Raw genomic sequence first — 14552 nt, forward strand, 5'->3', positions numbered from 1 at the left:
ATTTGATGGTATCCTAAGAACCCATCAGTAAATGAATAAGCCTCCTGTTTGCCAACATTCTCTAATACTTCATCTATAAATGGTGTTGGAAATAGATTGTGTACACATGCATCATTCAAATTTCTCATATCTACGCATATCCCAATTTCTTCTTTATATTTATTCTCTTGGACAACCATTGGGCTCACCCAATCGGATTCGTCTGCTGATTCAGAAATACTGACATCCAACATCATATCAAGCTCTTGGCACTTCATAAACTTAAAACAATAGGGCTCACAAACAATTATCAGAATGCAAAGTGTTTCTTTGCAGGCCAACATGCCATATTTATAGGGGTTTTCAAATTAAAATCCGACCATTACCTCCATTTTCTGATCATAAATTCATCTTTGGCAACAGATCTCCGAAGATTTTTTCCATAAATGTCACCTTCCCACTCCTCCTAACGGGATTTTTGCTATCCAATCATGAACAATGACTTCAATGGCTACTTTTGAACCTGACTGCGCAACACCAACCATTTGTTGGCTTAAGGGGGCCTGGCCGAGGTTCATAGTTATTCACGCCAACCAAAAAAACCATAACTGCTAGCCCTTTCGGCAACAACCCACATAACGCAGGCTGCAGTCTCACCCGAAGCAGTATTGGGAGATGCTAGAACTAGGTTTATGCATCCAGAGACTGTGTGATATGTATTATGAAGCCCTTGTAGCTCAGATCTGCCTTCATGCAGATCTGTATCTTCTTATGGTTTACTACTGCAACTCTATCCAAATGGCCCCCAAACCTTCGTGAAGGTCTATGATTAGGCTTATCAGACCTAAAAGAAGCAGACTCACAACTTTCGCTTAGTAAATAATAACCCTAGATCTTCCTTCGTGCAGATCTACCTGATTCAAACAGTTAGCATAACAAATTTAGTTACTACCTTAGCGAAAACAGTTCATTACTCATTTTATGCATAGATATTAGAGATTTGACAAATTCATGTAGAGAATACTCTTTACTTCATAGAAAACAGATCATTAAGCAATAATGCATAAACTTAAACATAATTAAGAACAAAGCATAGATGCAAGAGATTCGGTCCAAAATCAGTCTTTATTAGATTCAATGTTCAAATTACAGACTCTTCCGCCCTGCACACCCAACTGCAGGGGCTTGTGCACTCTGCTACGGACTTGCCAAGGTCTCTATGCACTCAGCTGTAGGAGCCTTCTCCTTTCACCTAAGTATAGGAAACAAAGCTTTCCTGCCTTAGCACTTTTCCCTTACACTTGTTCTTCACCAAAAGTTATTGTCCTACACTCGCTATAACTCAAATATTTATAGCTTTTCTATTATAGTACCATGGCCTGTGACCTATGGGTGAGTCTCAAAACCCTCCTATCACTTAAGGGGCTAAACCCCCTTTGGCTCCTACTTAGCTGCACACTCCACTTCCACATTTCGCAGAGACTTTACATTCTTTACAAAATTCTACTCAAAAATTGATTAAACTAACCCAAAATTGACCCTAGGGACCTTATCCCAACAAGTGCTTATGGTCTGATTTGGTACAGGAGGAAATAAGGTAGAATACCAAATATGGGACTTAATCCAAGGGCGAGGATTAATAAAACTTTGCATTGGATGGAAAGGAAAAGAAGGGAAAAGGGAAGAAATTCAAATCCAAACCAGAATCCACTCAAGGGGGCAAGAAGAAATATTTGTCAAAAATGAAATGCTTCCATTGTAATGAATTCGACAAGAAGACCTCAAGAGGAGTAGTAGGTGAGGATTTGGCTTCACAGTTTGAGCTTGAATTTACCCTCATTGCATGCATGGCGAGCTTAGTGATGGGAAGCGTGTCATACATGGAATTAGGTGCATCGTTCCACATGACGAGAAATAGATATTTTTTCAGTGACATGGAATAAAAATATTTGCAGATGCACATCAAGATGGGGGACGACGAAGGGTATAACGCGACCGATATTGATACAACCACCTTTCAGAGGGAGTCGGGCTCCCCCCTGAGGTTCAAGGATGTCATGTTCGTTTTGGGCCTAAAGAAAAATCTCGTCTCTATTACAGTTTTGGAAGAACGTGGTTATGATGTGATATTTAACAAAGGAAAGGCATTCCAATGACACATAGCCACAGGATATGTGAAGAAGATCGGGGTTTGTGTGAAGAATCTATACAAGCTATATGTGGAGGATTGTGCTGCATTGAGCATAAAGGCAGAGAAGGTGCAGAGCTGCGATGTTAGTGAACTTTGGCATAGAAGACTTGGCCACTTGCATCATGGTGCTTTGAAGATCATGTAGCATATAACCACAGGCTTCCCCAAAGGAGCACTTGAGTAACATGATGTATGCAAAGGATGTACTTTAGGGAAGTACACAAATTCCACATTCCATGATCGGGACAACAAAGCACATGCAATCCTTGAAAGGATCCACTTTGATGTCTCTGGACCTTTCTTGACAGTCTCCAATGCCAGTCACAAATATTTTGTCATTTTTATTGATGACTTCTCATTGAAGTGTTGGATCTTCTTCACATGGAATAAGGATGAGACATTCTCCAAGTTCGTAGAATTCAAGGCACTGGATGAGAAAGAGACATGCAAGAAGGTGAAGGCTCCTAGGAGCGATAATGGAGGTGAGTACGTGTCAAATGAATTTAAAATTTTCTGTGCAAAAGAAGGTGTTTGATGAGAGTTGACAACACCCTACAACCCACAATAGAATGGGGTGGTTAAGAGAAAGAACCATAGCATTATGGGAGCAATGAGGGTGATGTTAAATGATCAAGGCCTACCTCTACATTTGTGGGCTGAGGCATGCAACACAACAATCTATTTGGCAGAACTAGAGTCCTCATCGGATTCTGGGCATGATTACCCTGGAGGAGGCTTTCTTGGGGAGAAATGCGTATGTGTCACACTTAAGGATTTTTGGAGCCTCTGTTTATTGCCATGTCTCCAAATAATCAAGGAAGAAGCTAGAGCTGACAACGAAATTTGGGGTCTTTATGGGTTACAAAGAGGCTCCCCACAACTACCATGTGTACTTTCCATCCCTCAGAATGAATGTTGTGTGAAGGATGTAAAATTTGATGAAGATAAATCCATGTGATGCTCTCTTGAGGGAGCTTCAGATCCCACTAGAAGAGGAGATTTTTAGCTCCAAAGGAGGAACCTCAGGAAGTTGTGGAGCAACCATAAATTCAGGAGTAGAGAGTGGAGATAGCGACTCAAGTAGAACCATCCAGAGAAGGCTGGAAAAGGACTAGGGAAGCTGAGATACTTGTGCAGGATGTGAGGGAGAATGTGGGTTCTCCTTTAAATCAGTGCAAACATAGAAGGTTACCAGATCAATACATTAGATCCATGGCTCTAATGACTGATCTTGTAGAGACTGAGCCATCCTCTTTCAAGGAAGCGGTAGAGAAACCTATATGGGTTGATGTAATGGTGGAGGAATACAAATCCATTATAAAGAACAATGTTTTGGAAGTGGTTCCAAGGCTAGTAGACAAATCCGTTGTGGGTTTGAGATGGATCTCCAAGGTAAATCAAGAAACAAATGGAAGCATAGAAAGGTTAAGTCCATATTTATGGCCAAGGGGTACTCTCTCATTGAGGGGATTGATTATGAGGAGACCTTTTCTCCTATAGCAAGGTATTCATCCATTAGATCAATTCTTGCTCTGGCTACACAAATGGGGTGGAAGATCCACTAGATGGATGTGAAAACAACATTCCTCAATGGAATTATTCAGGAGGAGGTGTATATCGAGCAACCATAAGGCTTCAAGAATTTTGATCGGGAGTCTCATGTGTGTAGACTCAAGCGAGTGTTGTATAGTCTCAAGCAAGCACCTCATTCTTGGTAAACCAAAATTGATAACCATCTCATTGGTTTGGGCTTCTATTGGGATAGGGTCCCCTGGGGTCAATTTTGTAAAAGTTTTGTTTTTATTGTAAAGTCTCAGCATTTTTAGGAGTAGGGCACGCAAGTCAATAGGAGTCAAAGGGGATTTAGGAAGGTCAAAGCATAAGTTTTTTTGTGACTCGCCCATGGTTTGTGAACCATGGTATTGTAATAGAAGAAGATATAAAAGGAGTCATAGGGGATCATAGAAAAGGCATTCAGGTAATTTAAGTGTTAATGATCTAAGTAAGAGAAGTATGCTTTCTGTACTTAGGGGAAGGGGAAGTCTCTAGTAGTTGTGTGTGCGGAGACCTTGGTAGGTCCGCAATTAAGTGCGCAGGCCCCTGCAGCTGTGCATGTAGGGTTGGAAGAGTCTGTAACAAAGGATATGAGCATAATAAAGACTATTTTGGAGCATAAACTGTGTATCTATGTGCTATTATTTACTTATGAAATTATTGTATGTTCGCTCTGGTTACTAAATTTATCATGAAAAGTACTTAATAGATGTGCAGAAGTGGTAGATCTTCTTAATTACATGATGTTATGAAGGATTAGAAAAATTAGCAAAAAGTTTGGATCTGTTATCTGTTACTTACTGTAATTTTCGAGTTTCAAGGGTTAGGGTTCGCGAAGGTCAGAATAAAGCCCTAAAAGTAACAAAGACACATCACATAGTCCTTTGGATGTAGAAACCTAGTTCTAGCATCCCCCAACACTTCCTCGGGTGAGACTGTGGCCTGCGCTACGCGGGTTGTTGCTGAAAGGGATGGTAGTGTTGGGTTTTGTTGGTTAGTGCAACTAACTTTGAACCTGGGTCCAAGCCCCCTCAAGCCAACAAATGGTTCCATTCCAGGACCAAGATCTATCTGAGGAATGTGTGATGTGGCATAAGTGGATACTGACTAAGAAAAAGATCAAGAAGTGGATAGGTCGGAAGCTGCACGAGTTTGCAACCTAGAAAAATAGAAATCTACGTGTGTTAAAGGAAGAGTGGTTGAATCGATACCTGTATATAGAAGACCACAAAATTTTCTTCTTCTCTCTTCCATGTGAGTTGTTATCACTCAGAATTTTCTCAAGGTTAAAGAAAGAAATTTCCGAGGTAACCACAAACCTAATCTTTTAGACTCAGGTTCTAGCCAACCTAAGTCCAGAGAGGGCTCTCTGTATATGATTTAACTTTGTTTTGGTGGGATATTAGGCTAGTTCTTAGTGCTCATGAGGTTTTGTTTTGATTGGGTGGTGGAATTAAGAAATCAGATGAGCAAAACAAGTATTCAGGCCATTGGGCTATGGAGTCAATCAAAGAGTATGTAACTGGATCTGATCAATCACTAAAGTAAGAGTCCATAGGGTAGGCTAGCACAACAAAAAGCAAATCTGTAGGTTCAAATGGATGAGGTAGTCCTAACCAGGGAAAAGGGCAATGAAGAATCCTTAACCGGGATTAAGATGAAGAAAGGACAGATAATCAGTAGCAAAGGGCAATGAAGAATCCTTTACTATGGACCAAAGGGGGGGAAAACTATGGAAGTAAGGGAGAAATTAAGAATTCCTAGACCAAGATAGTTTAGTAGAAAACATATAGAAAGTAAACAGTTAAAACATAGAGCATTTAAGCTAATTCTGAGATAACATTCCTTGTTTACTTTTCAGATTTCATAAGAGACACATATGGATATTTATAACATGAAGAGAAAACAATATTTAAACATGAAGAGATAATACCTATTTGTTTCAACTGTGCACAAGAATCCAGTGAAATGTCCTTAGCTTTATTTCATGATCCAGCAAAACTAGTCCAGTCTTACCATATAGATTTACCGTAGTAACTTCATAGTAAATCAGTCAAATTTGTCCACCATTCACTGTCAGGTAATTTCATCCTTACCATTTTCTTGTATATCTCGTCAGCTTCTATATATTTAGCAAAATTTGGTCTGCTGGTAAACAGGTGCTTTACCTCATGCTCTATGTAAAACAAATTTTCTAAACTGTCATATAGTACCTTACCAATGGGTAGAGCTTTTACTCCTGAGGTACTAGCTTGGCTTTTGGCCAGCTTGTTGAGCCTGTCAATATAGTCATATTGAGTCATTAGCTTGTCATTTATTACCATAGGACTGGGAAGTCCTTTGTCTCTCAAAATGCCATACTTTGTCATAAAACTGTCAATGTCTGCTTGAATGCTTTGACACCTTTTCTCTAGATTGAGCATTAGGTTCCTTTTGGTGAGAACCTTCTTTATTTCTATAATGGTTTCCGTTCTGTCCTCTATTTCTAGTTCATCTAGTTGGTACCTGTTTCTACTGTTCAAAAATGTTATTAATTGGTTTGCCTCTTCAGGCTTGTCTCCCAATTCTTCCCTTGTTTTGTGGACTGCTTCTGTAGCTACTTTTACTAATTCAGTATGTTCAAAAATAACTTGAATAGAAGGCCAAACCTCATTGACGGAATCAATGGTGTTGGCCCAAAGAATTTCTTTTATGTCTCCCAATGGCTCTTGCAATATCAAGTCCTTTTCAAGAACTTGTATTCTTTCTACCATTCTTTGGTTCTTCTGAACTTCTTCCTTTTGTTGTACCTGGGCAAGTTTACAGCTGGTCTCTAGATTTGATACTTTTTCTCTAAGTTTCTTAAGTTCAGTGGCCTGGATGATCATTTCCTCCATGGCCCTTACCAATTCAGCTATTTGTTCTGTAGAAGTACCTGTGCTTGAAGATGCCCCTGTTCTTGCTGATGTACCTGTTACTGGCAAAGCTGTAGCTGGTGGAAGTGTGGGTGCTAAGGAAACGACCAATGTGGAGGGTACTGCAATGGAGACTGTAGGAATGACAGTCTGAGGAGTGGTGGCCAACTCACTTTGTTTAGACTGTATCAATTTATCTAGCTCCTTTTTTGTTTCTTTCAATTGATCATTTAGCTTTAGGACTAAATCCATAAGCTCTTCCTCCTTTTGTGTTTCCAACACTTTAGCTGTTTGAGGATGATGTAGAGGAGGAATTTTGAGTTGCTTCTTCAATGCAACTATATCATCGTTTTTCTTCTTGATAATCTTTTTCGTAGCTTTCACATCCTTAGGATCATGTCCCAGCTCTATGACCAAGTCCTCTAAGGACTTTATTCTAGTGTCCTTGGCCTATGAAGAGGCCTTCTCCCACTGGAATTGTGCTGATATGTTATTCAGTGAATTCTGGAGCTGGTGGGCTGTAATTGCCTTGTTGGTCAATGTGGAATAAACTATTTCACCAATCTGCTTGTGTAGTTCAATTTGGTCAATACGATGGATATCCTTTGCCAATAATTCAAAATTATTTTCAGATAATCTGCCATTGATCTAGGTTTCTATGTAATTGGCTTCAAAAAACTCATCTGCATTTTACCTTCTTTTATGTCAAAGGCTGACATTAGCCTTATTTGATTTGTTGGAGCAATTTTTAGGTAGTGTGCATAACTTTGGGCTTTTAATATTTCATTTCTTTCCTTGATTTCTTTTTATTTCTGTTTTAAGTCTTGGATCTGGCTACTTGGAGCTCTAAAGGGGGATACTTCCACGCTCTACTATCTTTCCAATGTTTGAGCCTGTGAGGTGGAAGGTTCTTGTGTTCCTCCTGAAGGAGTGGTTTGTCTACTTTTTGCTCCTACAGTTCCTGCTGTCTCCTTGGTATACTCGTGCTCTGAAAATGGGTTTAACCTTTGCCTCTTGACATAGGTTTTGGAAACATTTCTACTAGAGGGGGTGGCCTCCTCTCTATCTCTTTTTAGATTCCTCTCCTCATTTAGAGGAGTCTGCAAAATGGGAGGATTGCTCATGATTTGCTCTGGTTGAGCAAGTTCTTTTGAAATCTCAGGCTGTTCAGATTCCTCTGGCTGCTCTATTCCCTCTGAGTGCTTTGATGCTTCTGGTTGTTCTGAAGGTCCTTCTTCTGCTGTTTGCCCACTGTGTCCTTGTGATTGTCTTTGAGATTGAGTTTCTCCTGAAACCTGTACAAATGAATCCTCATCAAGTCTTCTATCTAAATTAATCAATACATTTTTGACAACAATTTCTGTACTATCCTGGTCTACCAAAGTGTTTTCCACCCATTCAAACTAATTTGCATATTGTTCAATTTCAGGGATTCTATGGTGGATATAAGGAGATAATTTATTCTTCTGTCTCCTATTGCAAATGAAGTCAAAAGGATCATATCTCCAGATGAAACTTTGTTTTAATCTCAGCCTTTGGAGGATTTCCTCTACTACTTTTCCCGTTTCTCTACTGTTACATATGGAAGGACCAAGCTGATCTTTTATCCTAAGCTGAGCTTTCTTCTTGGCTTTTAAAAAATGCACCTCATCTGAGTTGATCATTTGTCTGTAGTACTCCAGGTCAAACAATCTCACAGGGAGTTATCTGTGTAGCTTATAGGGAGCCAGCTCACATCCATAGATTCTGATTTCAGTGTGGTTTTGGTACAAGTACCAATCCCCCACTCTGTACTATTTTGATAACTGAAGGACCCTCCTGATGTCTACATTGATTCTAGGTGGAGGGCTTCCTAGCAACATAGTTGCCACTGGGTGTACAAAGAGGTCTATGAAGTCAGTATAAGAATATTGAGAGTCAAATTGGTGGGTTAACACAGTCCAGAAGACCACTGATCTAGGGTTGCCTCTGGTATCAAGCTTTTGGAGGGTGATTGGAAATTTATCAGCTTGATAATACAAAAACAAATGATATATAACTGAAGAATATTTAAATACTCTTTCATTTTCTAACCTCATGAATTGATCATGCATTTTATCAGCAATGAACTTAGCATAGTCAAACATGATGGCTGGTGGTTTCCCAGGAGAGTAGATGGACATAAAGGCTATAATGATTTCATCAAAAAATTCACTTGTAGTATAACCTAACACATTGGATATCATGTCTATGGTGTCTTGGCCAAGGTCAGAGAATATAGTCCATAGATAAGGGGGAGAGTCTTTTGGAGTGTATTTTTCTTCCCTGATGAAGGTCTGGTATAACCGAGCAAGTTGGATTGAGGTGAGTGTAGGGTATTTGTTTAGAAAATCCCCAATAGAAAGAGGAGTCAGGCTTTGGCTTGGTTGTAATTGCAACATTTCATTTATGGACTCAACAGTGATAGTAAATAATACAGAATGGTCTGGGGTTCTCACTGCTCTTTGGTTGGGATCATAGTTCATGTGGCAGTAATGTACAATCTCTAGGAAGATGTGAACTCTGGGGAATTGGTATTTGGGTAATCCTGATTCCTAAAGCCCTATATTGTCTGCATGATTGAGGTACTGGTCTCTGTATCTGCAGAATAGTTTCAAAGGGGATTCTAAGACAGAGGTATCTTTAATCTGGAAATCTTTATTAACCAGTGGGAGATGATCTAAATCCCTATGAGGAGTAGTAATGGGTATGATATTTAATGCAATTGGGGCAAACATCCTTGGTTCTTGTGGATTCAAGGACGACGACGATGGGTTTTTAGTGAATTTTGGGAAAAACTGGCCTAACTCAGGTGTTTTGGAGTCACCGGGAAATTTTTCTTACTAAATTACTTAGAAATTGGAAGCAATTTAGTCCATGTTGTGGAACAAAACAGGGTTTCTTGGCGAATTGGGATAAATACCTGGTTTTGGCTTTTGGACGGAGTAATGGCAATTTTGCACTGTCTGCTGGAAGTGCACGGGACTGCAAGGTGGTCTGGAGTTTCAACAGCTCTAGTAAATTGATAGTTGGACGTAGGTCGACGGTTGCATGTACTCTGGTGCTTGCATGGAGGTTAGAGTGTTCTTTTTCACGATAAAAACAAAAAACTATAAGTTTTTTAGTTTTATTCGTAAGGTTAATGATTTTGGCTGGTACACGAGAAAAGGACACTTGGAGTTACGCGGGGGATGTGACATTTTGTCATTTAGCGAGAGGCAGTAAGTGGGATCATATCGCACTGCTTTTGGGATAAAGTGGTTTTTGGCGTGTTAGGGCCTAAATCTACCTCAGGCTGAGAAAGGCAGGATCTAGGGTAACATCAAACCACGCTTAACCTGGTAGCTAGCCCTACCAGGTTGGGAGAGGGCTCTCTCCTTGTTAATATCAAAAGAATATGGTCAATAAGGCTTGAGATGACTGATGTAAAGATTGATTTTAGGCTAGGTATATGCTCAGAGGAGTTTGATTGAATTTAATGTTGGTTTGCTGGCTCAAATGTGAAAGGCAAATTTGGGTCTGGGGAATGGACACAGTCTTGCAGAGGTTTCTGTGGGGCGAGGTAGGCAAATGGTTTAGTACTTTTAAATAAGTGAGATGGAGAGTCTTAATACTGGTGAGGAGTTGGAGAGGGCATGAAAGTCTCAGGGATCCTCTTCAAATAGTTGAAAACATAAATAACTAAACAAACCCTAGGTAGAGCACTGCAACATCAATGAATTCTACCTTTATCCTTGATTCATTTAGTTAAGATGAACAAAAAGAGATGATGGCATACATAAGCACATGTAAAATTGATTTATAGAAGGAAAAATAATACCCAATCAAGCTGCCACAAGAATCCCAGAAAATGCTGCAAACCCTGGTCTATTCCTTTGCCAAACTGCAGAGATGAATGTACAATAATGCTCAAAGCATTCACAAGAGTCCAACCTTTACAAATGACTGAAAAAGTACTAGATATAGGGAACAAATAACTCATGCTAGGCTTTAGGGATCGAATTCATGAGTTTAGGAGCTGTTTCAACAAGATCTAAACTAAGAACTGAAAAGTAGGTAGTGGAACAACTTGCCTCTAAAACTTAGGAAACTGATTCATTCAGCTTCAAACTACCTTTTCATGATGTATCTACCTCCATGAGTGAATTTTTAGCATATTTACATCAAATTCCATCAAGTTACATCAAATTACATCATGAGTTTGACTATGAGAGAGAGAAAAGTCAAACTGAGAAAAAACTAGGTGAAAAACAGAGTTTTTTGGGCAAAAAAGTCAATTTTCCATCTTGTGTGCCGCGCCTCTGTCCCTGTGCATAGCGCCTTTTTTGTAGCTGATTTTTGAGGCCTTCCCATGCACCAAATTTTCTCCAAGTGGGATTTGTGGAAAGGTATGTCTGTCTACTTTCTAGAACATGTGGAATTTCTGAATTTGGTGTCCATTTGCCCCTCCAAAAGTGAGTTCTCCCAATGCTGCTTCCTGTGTCTCCAAAAAGGGGCAGAAAGGGCATTTTTGAGGTGTTTTTGACCTTTTTGGAAGCTCAAAACTTGAAAAAATTTCTTGGCCATTTGTGGGCATTCATATTTTTGCACGAGGAATCCAAAAATTCTGAGTTTTCCTCCAAAGGAGGTCCCTAGCAAAAGCGAGCACCAGGTGGCGCGGCGCACCAGGCAGAAAAATCTGTGTTTTGCTCCAAAAATTCAAAATTGACAAAAAGTGTGCCAAATTTCTTGAAATTTGGGCTGAATGACCTGTATCAAGTGCTATGTTGGACTAAGGAAGCCTCAGCCAAAATCTTAAGCTTGTATTTCTATTTTCTCTTCCTCAAAGCTTTCCTCAACTTGGCCTTCAAAGTCCTAATTCTCGCTTTGCAAACTTTGTTTCTCGCCAAATAGTGATAGGCCATGTGCCTCAACATATTTTTCTCTTTGTTGGCCTTCTCCAACATCTTTTCCAAGTGCATGTTTTCCCTCTCAAGCCAAGATTCACGATCAGCTTCAATTTCTTGCTCAAGTGGTGTCAACTTGATTTTCTTCCTCTTGGCAGCTTGCCAGTTTTCTCTTATGTTTTGGAGCTCCATGATGGTTTGCTGGTCCTCTAACTGTTTGTTCCTTTGCTCAAGATAGTTGATTATCCACTTGGCTCTTTCCAGGTTGAGAGACAAGTCATGAATGTCAGCTTGTTGTTCTTGAATGATCTCCTTGAGCTTTGAGCTTTGGGAGCCCAAATCAGTGTCATCATCCTGAATGAGAATGAAATCTCTCTCTTGACCTTCTGAAGGCCCCTCATCATGCAATGGCTGCTTACCCTTGTCCTGTACCTGCTTTTCTGTTGAAGGAAATGAGACCCCTTCCACCCTGGGTGGAGATAGTACTCATTTTGTTGCTGCAAAAAATCTCCTTGTGCCCTTTTGGTAAGTGACAAACATTGGCATACTGGTGGTTTGAGTCTCATTTACCTCTTGCTGATGTGAAGGCTCTCCTACCTCATGAAAAACTGATGGGGGTACTTTAGATCTTGTGAATACCTCATGTGAAATGAAATCATCCCATGAAACATTCAGTAAACTGAGCTGATGCAAAACCACAATCTTGATCAATGCAAAGTGATATATGCTGTTATACTGTTGATGAGGAGGTTTCCTTTGCACCAATGTGGTCATTTTCTCAATATTCTGGTATATGAAATAGGGGAGGTTCATCATCCTCACGCTAGTAAAATGCATCAACAATCTGATATGATAGGTGTATAGGCGAGAAAATCTACCTTCATAGCTGAAATATTTGATTATGAGTTTCATAAGGGGAGCATATGTGTCCTGTAGGTACTTGAAAGGGAAGACCCTACTGATATGCCTCTTAAAACTAGCCTTGATATAAGGCTCATAATGATCTCTGTCCATCATCTATCCCTTGTTCCACTGCTCACCCACATTTAGAATGCCTGTTTCTTCAGCTATAGTCTCAGGTGTCAAAGTGAATGTCACACCTAGAAAATTGACCTGGCCATTGTGAAGATGGAGCACAAAAAGTTTGGCAAGCTCATGGTGGTATTTGACTCTTTCCACCATCTCAGAAAATTGGTAGCAAGATTGATGTTTGAAGCATGCTACAGCAAGAGGGCAAGCCAACAACTCAGTAAGTGTAGTGGGCTCCTCCCGGATATGTTTTCCTCCCTTGTGAGGTCTCCTTGGTGCATGAATTTCTTTGGAGGAATCACTTACTGTTTCCTCATTTATGTCATAAGATGAATCTGACTCCATGTTTGCCATTGTTTGATGTTTCTTAGATGAGTATGAAGAGATTTTATAGAGACAATAGGTATTTGCTACTAAATGACAGGGATTTGATGATGGGGAACAATGAATGAGGGGTTGGGATGCTGCTTGTAGGGTTTTTGGGAATGGAAGGGTTTGGGGAATGATGTTTAGGGTTTTGAGATATCAATTAGGGTTTGGGAGTAGTGGGATTACAGATTAGGGTTTTTAGTTTTAGGGATATGGGGATATGTGAGTGTGAATGAAATAGGAGAGGGAAAGTGATATGAGTGAAGTGTAGTGAGAGAAAAATGAAAATGGGGATAAAACAACAAAAACTGCAATTTTGCAAACCCTAGGCAGCTTTTTCAACTAACTAGGGTTTAATTTTTCTCCTATTGAAACACCATAAGAACTGACCAAAATCCTTACAATGGAACTTGGGATTGTTAACTTACTTGTGAAAGAGGAATTTTGCAAGTTTGGAAGGTAGATGAGGTGATTTGGATGAATTTCGAACTCAGAAGACTGGTGCGTCGTGCCCATTAACAGGTGTGCCGCACCTCACTGGTGCGTCATGCCAGTTATAATTCCAGTGTAAAACCTACACTGCGTGCGCCGCGCTGGCCAGGTGTGTCGCGCCTTGACCCAGGTGCGCCGCGCCTCAAAATTTTCACAGTTTGGTTGCAAATTCACTCCTTAGGCTCGAAATGACTTGGCTCTTGTTCTCATTCACTCTTTGGACACAAATGAACTTCTTCAATATGAAAAAGACTTTATATACCCACCAATTTAATTTTTCACTTATAAAAACCCACTTTGGAATGTTTGGATTTCACTTGATTTTTTAAAACTCTGTTTTCGTAGTTTGACTTGCTTTTTTCCTTTGACGGACTAAATGCTTTAAATTTTTGACTCTTTTGCAGGAGCTAGAGTGCAGGAGCTTGGCAAGGTGACCAGGGCTGCATCTAGAAATTATTACATATAGGAAAAATGAAATTGCATGAAATTTTATACATAAAACATAAAAACTCTGTTTTTCCTCAAAACAGGGTTTTGAGGAAAAATCAATCACTGAGCATGTGATTATTGAAACTTTTGTTGCTGAGACTTTATTTGACCTCCTCATGTGCCTGCTGACTATTATTGAGTTTTTGCAAGACCTTATTGACAAAACCCTAGACCTAATGAGACCTAAAACCCTAAAAATGACTTTTGCAGATGTAATGGCAGAAAATGACTGTAAATGACCTAAATGTATAAAAATGAGCCAGCAGGTAAAGATCACGAGGGAAAATTTATAATATGCCACTACCATCAAATGATCCATGACCCTAATGGAATGCAGATGATCGGATGAGACACCTAACATGCAATGAAATAAGAGTATTTTGATCACTAATGGAGGGATGAAGATATCGACACTGACAGGGCGGAGGACGCCTGATGCCATTCATCGGGTGCCACGTAATGACGGGGTGAATAGTAAAACCACCCATATCGGGCGGGTAAAGGTCGGCCTTCGGAGGCCGACCGATATGTTGGATCAATTGGGGTCAGATCGCATGGTGATCGGGGCGATGATTTGATGTGCGGTTTAATGGAGGGGCTCGGCGGGGTTTAAAGGTGCAGAGGGATTAATTAATGAAGGATTACAAAGGT

The sequence above is a fragment of the Pinus tabuliformis genome, chromosome 8, assembly GCF_031772625.1.
Source record: "Pinus tabuliformis cultivar Carrire ecotype Pingquan chromosome 8, CPIR1, whole genome shotgun sequence".
NCBI lineage: Eukaryota > Viridiplantae > Streptophyta > Pinopsida > Pinales > Pinaceae > Pinus > Pinus tabuliformis.